At 35.3% G+C, this 7,937-nt stretch overlaps 1 long non-coding RNA gene across 1 annotated transcript; it reads right to left on the reverse strand.

The window, feature by feature from the left end:
• Positions 1–1,911: 1,911 nt before the first annotated feature.
• LOC148612950 (uncharacterized) lies at positions 1,912–3,946 on the reverse strand. Its single transcript, XR_015924527.1, has 2 exons — positions 3,823–3,946; positions 1,912–2,962 (listed from the first exon to the last, which is right to left on the reverse strand). It is a non-coding gene; the product is annotated as an uncharacterized LOC148612950 (long non-coding RNA).
• Positions 3,947–7,937: the final 3,991 nt, after the last annotated feature.

The following is a 7,937-nucleotide window of genomic DNA, read 5'->3' on the forward strand; positions in this document are numbered from 1 at the left end:
GTATTTCGTTGAGCATTTTTCTAATCGGGTTGTGACGTCTATTTTGCCTTTTACGGCCTGATTTGAAGTTTACAAGATCGAAAAGTTCCGGGGTCACATGCCATCATGAAATTTTTGTCCACATCACGTAAAGAAGAAACCACAGCACGTAAAGAAAAGAAAATGCACATAAAGTATTTAAAGATCAACATAACGTAAAGATGAAACGACCTCACGTTATAAGAAAACCACTGCATGTAAAGATAAATCCACATTACGTAAATATGTTGACATAACGTAATCATAAAACGACAGAACGTAAAGACAAAATTACAAACGTAAAGACGAAATGACAGAACGTAAAGACGAAATGGAAGAACGTAAGGACAAAACAACATAATGTAAAGATGTTCATAGATAACGTAAATACAAAATGACCACATGTAATTATAAAAGCACAGCAAGTAATATAAACTTGACAACACGTAAACAAATGTGTATCTCATCAGACAGTTTAGGCGTTCCATATCTATAGCTAATGGGTGACCATTTTAAAAACGAAAATTAGCACTGTGCTTCCAACCACCGTTTTTGGGTTTTCCATGGTCACTCTCTTGGTACAATGCATATGGCACGGTTAGTTGTGTAATGTCATACGTAATAATGACAATGGGGAAGAAATTCGGAAGTATTAAGGAGTTTGGGACAAAGATCAAGATCTAGAAGAGAATATGGTAACAAAACAGCATTCAGAAAACTAGAAATAAATTCAGGACTAGGGCTCCCTTTAAATTTGGAATCATTTGACATGGAGGTTCACCCGAAGCGAAACTGTCCTCTCTTTTGCTATTAACAAATTCCCGGTTGCTCATGGCAGCCGTGATGAATGTGATAATTTTGAACTTATGACCAGTACATCTGCGCAGCATTTAGACCATTGTTTCTTTATATTATTATGTAACTTTTGATTATTATCTAGAGCAAAGTGTTCTCTAGAAAAATGTATCAAATCAGGAAAAAGGTGGAATTTCTACAAATTTTTAACCACTGATGTAAAAATGGCACAAAAGTGGAAAGTCATTTACCGGGATGCATTTTGTCTGTTTGCCATGATACACAGCTTCGTGGTTTTACCCCACCTGATTTTTTCTAATCAAAATATTGTTTTAACAATTATACATTTGTATTTACAAAATAGTTTTGAAATATGACTTTTTACAGTTTTATTGTCATTGAATAGAAAAGACTATAGCATTACTATCACCTTATAAAACATAGTTAAATAACAAGTCAGAATATTTTTCAGGAAAAATGGGATGTGTTTTATTATACAAATAAGTGTAACAACAAACCTACCAAACAGTGGTCTGATTCATAATCAAGTCAAGTCCAAAATCAATCTGGCAAAATATATATTACACCTACGGAGCAGCTGATACTGCAATGGTCCTGACTTGGTACAGGCATTCCATACGAAAGGGTGGGTTAAATCTAGGTTTTACAGCGCGCTAAACCTCCCTCTTCCAATGCAGCGTAAATATACCAGTGATGATTAAATAGCATTTGCATGCTATAGTGTCATAAAAGACAATTCATGCAGCGGTCACATGACCAAAAGGAAAAATTTACAAAAAAACATTATTCATTATTTTGAAAGAAACTGCGCATTTTTCAACCAAGGACTGATGTCTTAAAAAAAAGAATTTGATAGGAGACCTTTTGAGACGCAATTTCTCGTACCCCTGATTCTGAAGCCTGTTGCATAGATATTTAAGGAAATCAGAGTAGTTAATACTTGCTCTAGCCTAGCGAATCAATTGTGAGGCATATTGCTGCACAGGTAAGGAAAATTTAAGTAATTCAAATTAAAGTCGTCTCTTTTATCATTAATGTTAGTGCTGAGATGACCACGGCTGTCAAATAAAGAATAAATTGGTATAAAATTTAATCAAAAGGCTAAAACGACCACTTTACTACTTGACACAGTTTGGTTCAAAAGTCCAATACAATTATCAGATTTAAACTTATCTATTACAACACTTTTCTGGATTTTTTTTTGTTACTATAATAACATTCTTATAATCAAAGGACACTGAATAATGTACATGATGCTTATATGATACAACAATCCATGTTTCAACAAAAAGTTTATTGTGTATGACCATCATTTATCGGAGGAAATAGGGGGAAGTTTGGGAAGGGAAGTAAATCGCCTTCGTTCTAATATTCCTCTATCAACTGCAGATACAAGAGCCATATTTGATAAGCTGCAATCACATTTTGACATCGAGTTTTGTGCGTGAATGTCAGGAGAAGAGAGGGTTTTGTTGGGTATTGTCAGTTTGTGAAGTGTCGAGGTTTCCACACTGCGTTTACGAACACCGTCTGAATGCTGTCTGATCAATATTTGTCGATCTTGATTTAAGTTCGCATTAATGGCGCGGTGTTTATTAAGACCTGGAAATTGAAAATATATCTCTTCTCGATCGTAAGCTATATGTTTTGGGCTTGCATAATCTATAACTACAACTGGTATACCAATTTCCTTCGGTCTAGAGTCCTGCCATTCACATTCACGTCGTATTTTTCCTTCGAGGCAATGGGCATACCTATTATAGGCCCGGTCACTCAGATAGTCCCATGACGTCATGCCCCTGATATCACTCATTTCTAGATTAGCGCCTTTTGACAAAAGCAGTTTTACAATTTCTGGAGAAGAATGATAGCGGAATGCATGCATCAATGCCGTCTTTCCATATAAATCCTGTATATTCGGGTCTGCACCATGATTAAGGAGAGTCTTCACAAGAAAGACAACTCTTGGGTCGCTATCGTCTTGCTGGATGAATGAACATGCTATTATTAGTGCCGTCTTTCCATCGTACCCTTGATAATCGACTTCAGTACCTCCTTCCAGAAGAAGTCGTACCAATTTTATCTTTTTCTGCGCCACAGCGGTAAGTAGAATGTTCTTGTCGAATAGCTAAAAAGACAATAACTAAATGTACACAATAGCATATAGAACTATATACATGTAGTTTATGGGGCACATACCCATTATTGATGTGCTAATCAATCTATAACTGCATGTAGGTCAAACAACAGTCCCTAGATTCATTCGTCTAATCGATATTGATCTTTTACTGAAATGTGACAATATTATGTTCAATAAAATAAATGCATGTACAAACTGTTAACTTATAATTTATCTCAGATTTCACATTTCTTATTTTCAAAAGTTTTTCACAGGTTTAAACAGTAGAAGGGCAAAAAAGGGGTGGAGGAACACATGCTTGCAACATTTTATATAAGCAATAAACAGATGGATAATTCGTTTAACCGACAGTGGTAAAATTTGATATATAGGCATCATTTGACCAAATTAATACTGAAATTTAAGTGTTCGTATTTTTTATTCTTATAACTTCAGGAATTTTGATTCTACAAAATGGATAAATTGAAATCAACATGAATTTTTTTTTATCTAAGTTAGGTTGATATATCTTGCTCTTTTGTAATATTTGTACAAAAATCACTGTATCCAGCGACGTTATGTTATTAAGTAATGATCTAATTTTTGAACCAATCATACAAAATAACCTGGTTTGTGGCAGTTAATAGCCAGCGCCGCGAAGCGATGTGAGCGCTACGGTTATTACGTGTACTTTCTAAATTTCCCTCAAGGTTTCACAATATACTAACGAAAAAAGTCATGTCCCGGAAGTAACAAAAAGTGACTGTCCTTACGGAGAAAGTTCATCTTTTTCTATTTTTTTTTTTACCTATTTAAAGAAGTGAATGTGATGCTTTTAAAAACTTCGGGAAACACGTAGATGTACGTACGTTTATCTTCGCTGTTCCATTGTCGCTGATGTCAAGAACCTAACCCCCCTTGGAAAAAAATATAACTCCGATTGTATTATCCAAATCGAAGCATAGCTTTTCTAAGATAGGAAAGGCAATCATTGTCTTGTTTGCACCTTTCATTTGCGTCTGAATTTTGTTTACGTCACATGATATGTGTAAATTTTTCCCACCGTCCGTGGAGAATTGTAATATTTCCGGTATCTGTACAGATTGATTTGACCGGCCAAAACTAGATGGCCAAAACTGAAAAGAATGTTGCCAGAGATGCTGTTAAGGATTAAGAATGTGAAGTATTGCGAAGTGCTATAAAGTTATCGACCATTTTGAAAGCAAGGGAAAGGGGAGAATGGGATTGGGATTTTGGAAAAACATTTCTTTTTTCAAGTTACTCATTCATTGAAAAAAAAATCCCCCATTATTTAACAAGACAGTTTTTCTAATAAAAAATATTGATTTCGCTTGCTGCTTGAATATAAATAAAAAATTCCACTTACAAAGCAAAAATTTTCATTCGACACCCCCCTCCTCCCTTTTTGCGATGTCCTTTATTATTTTTACTAGTCTCGCACAGACGGTACATGTATAGTAAAGCTCACGGTGCTCGCTGATTTAGGCATTGCCTACTCCGTATTAGATATAAACCACTGACGAGGCCGCTATATTTCGTGCATCTTTAAAGTTTTGGAAAAAAATATATATCATATATGAAAATAATAATTAAATATAAAAAAATAAATAGATGACATTAATGTAACTTATAATCATTACTCGTTGATGGTTTGCAGCTTGCAGTATAACACACACACTAGATTACAGACCGACTTAGAGCTGGTCCATAATATTGCCATTAGGCCTTTAACGGCGCAATCAAACATACTTCATGAAAATTTATCAATTCGAAATTATTCAATTCGACAATATTACGATTTCATGCTTACCTTTTTCATTATAAATTGCTCAGAATTAGATCTCTGTAATGAGAATAATTGACGATGAATGGGGTTTTTCTTTACCTTTAATTAACACTTAGACTTTTCTTAACAGTTTGTCATGACCATATTAGGATATGACGCCGAGTGGGTCTAGTCTCCTCAATTTATGAATGAAAAATTTAGTAGTGGGTTCCTTCATTCGTAAAATAAAATTATAGTTTAAATGTCTAAATAAGGCTTGTAGCAGCAAAATAAACATAGCTACCACTAAGATAGTTGAGACACTCAAATGTGTATCAGGGAGTACTATACATTCGAATGTAGTATACGTGGGATATATCGTTGCGTCAAATTTGACCTACAGCTCTTAATGAAACAATTTTGACCATAGTGCAAATAAATATCGTGATCAAAAAAGAAATTTAGAATACTTGCGCCACATTCAAGGGGTGCCTGATGCTCAAAAAGGTATATAAAAACACCGGAAATCGCTGGAGTGGACCCTTTAGACCAGTCAGCACCCTTTCGGATTTTTTGGATCCGGTACTGCACGCCAATGCAATATTGCAAATTTGTTATTTTAAGCCAAAGCGTTTTTTTTTCTTGTACTTTTTAAATGTAAAATTCGGGAACCCATACTCATGGTCATAACATATCCCGAAGTCGAGAATTCTGGTCAAATAAAACGAGGAAGAAATGAATAGATGATAAATACAGTAAATAACAGAACGGAACCAAAAACTATAATAAAATAAAAAAAATGAAATTGAAACATAAATGAGCAAGTCATTTAAGACAATTTAACCGACGGTAGGTGTCAATAAAGTCGTAGAAAATATTTTTATTCAAATTTTAACAGTATGTTATTTATGTGACGCCGAGTATAGATAACCTCTAAGCCGTTAAATCGTCGCTTAAACGTTTTTACAGTGAGTTGAAAAGGACCAGTTCCAATTTCAATACAAATCTTTGTAGGCTACTGAGTAGTTTAAATGGATCTCTAGGTAGAAATCTGCCCTACATTATAACAATGTGTCCTACTTAACTACTTTAGAACACCTGTGAGACCTTTTGGACACTGCCTTTTAAGTTTGAATAGCTGTCAGTTATGATGAGCAAATGAGCAACTCGGACTCCACTAAAAACTGGGAGCATGGACCAGGTTCACCGGTAGGGTAAGCGTCCTCTGCATTTCTAGAAACACCCGCCGAGTTGCTCATAAAAAGTCAAGTCCGGGGTAGACAAAAGAGGAAAGGAAAACTATGACCCGTTGAATAAATCAGTTTTCATGGTGCAGATGGATACACCATAACGATCCATGAGTTCATGACGACGACCGTAAAACTTCTGTAGTGATGACTTCAATCTTGTATCAACATAACCCTGTTCCAGAAGCCTATTTGCTAGAGTTTTAGGGCGATACAAAAAGTATGCGTAGTTTCGGCAGCCTCTTGCGTAACGTATGAGTTGTGATATGACCACTCCATACGCAGGTGCCGAAGGGATGTTGCCACAGATGAAAGGAAAGTTGACGATTCTGAATGAAAAGTTATCACGTTTGTCGTAAAGTTTGGTCAGTAGTTTTCCTTTACCATCGATTTCTAAGTGTAGGTCAAGATATGAGACTGGCCTTACAGTGTCTGTAGTATCCTTTATCTCAAGTTCTTTGGGGGTAGATGCGATGTATCAAATCCCCGAAATTAGGATTGTTTAAAGATAATACGTCATCTATATAGCGGAAACTGAGATTAAAGGATCTAGCCAAACGATCTTCTTTCTCTCGGATCAAATCATCTGTAAAGTCAGCCTCATAAGAGTGAAGGACTAGGTCAGCAAGTAAAGGAACACAATTAGTTCCCATTGGAATTTGCCATATTAATATGATTAGTATTTTTTTTTTATTTTTATGCATTTGTTTTCATCGTTCTTGTTCTAGTACATTTTCAACTGACAAAACATAATCAATATACGCTAAAGTTCGAGAGGGGAAACCCAGTTCGAAAGGGGGAAACCTCATCATGACTTGTATCGGGAGTTGACAAGGGGGGTGCAGAGATATACCCGCTCCGCTGGGCTTGTTCAAACAAAATTCAACATACTATACTTTTAAACTTTATTCACATCATATGACTTGTCAATAATCATCCATAAGCAAAATTTACACGCAGTAACAAGCACATTTAAAAGCACATAAAGCATTCAACAAGTATGAGCAAGATGAAATATGTGTAAGCATGTAACAAATAAACATTATTCAAACATATGTTTAAAGCAAATGAATAGATAACATTTCAACAATAGTTCATCAATTCATTTCAACAACAGTTCATCAATACATTAAAGTTCATCAGCACTAAATAATCCGTCAAGCTTCAGGATGTACGACGCTGCATCTCCATACTGTATGTAGCTCTTCTCAAAAGTTGTTAGTAAGGTTTTAGCTGATGGAGTCTGTCATCAATTTCTCGGTATTTTTTGGGGGTTTCCTCTTTCTGTCACCTGCTGCATACTGGACCATCTTGACCTCATTTGCTGCTTGCTCTTCTTTGAACTCTGCAGTAGTGGAATAGGCAACCTTTTAGATCTGCTGCTTGGAAAGTTTTCACTGTTGCATTGCGTGAGGCACACTCGAAGTCCAGCCATACTGAAGTTGGTGAGAAAATCTGGTTGTGGCGCTGAGATATCTCTTTGAGTAGGGCGAAGAGCCTGCAGTGAGTATATATAAGATGTCTGCCTGCTCTATTTGTCTCTAGGAAGTCAACATGAAGTAGTACTCCAGCCATTGTTGTTAAGAAAACTGATGGTCATTTGTTGTGGACTTGGCTATTTATACACTTCCTGACATTTTTAACAGTTCTCAATTAGTTAATAATGTCATCAACGATTTTTTTTTAATTGAAGTAGCTTCCAAGCTACAAGCTATAGTTTACAGTTTTGTTTTTATAAGGAAAAAATATAAAATTTCCATTTTTTTTCAATGCGCCCACCTTCGAAAGGTGGGTTTATATATATATCTTTATTCTCATTAACCTTAACATAGGTACAGAGAAATATGACAAAACAAAATAAAATGTACAATTATACAATAATTATCAAATGAACAGAAACATAGGAGGTACACAGATATCAACAATTTACTCAGGAGATTCTAACTTTTTA

This window comes from Perna viridis, chromosome 7, assembly GCF_037379345.1.
Source record: "Perna viridis isolate PV_CMFRI_1.1 ecotype Kerala chromosome 7, ASM3737934v1, whole genome shotgun sequence".
NCBI classification, from domain to species: Eukaryota; Metazoa; Mollusca; class Bivalvia; order Mytilida; family Mytilidae; genus Perna; species Perna viridis.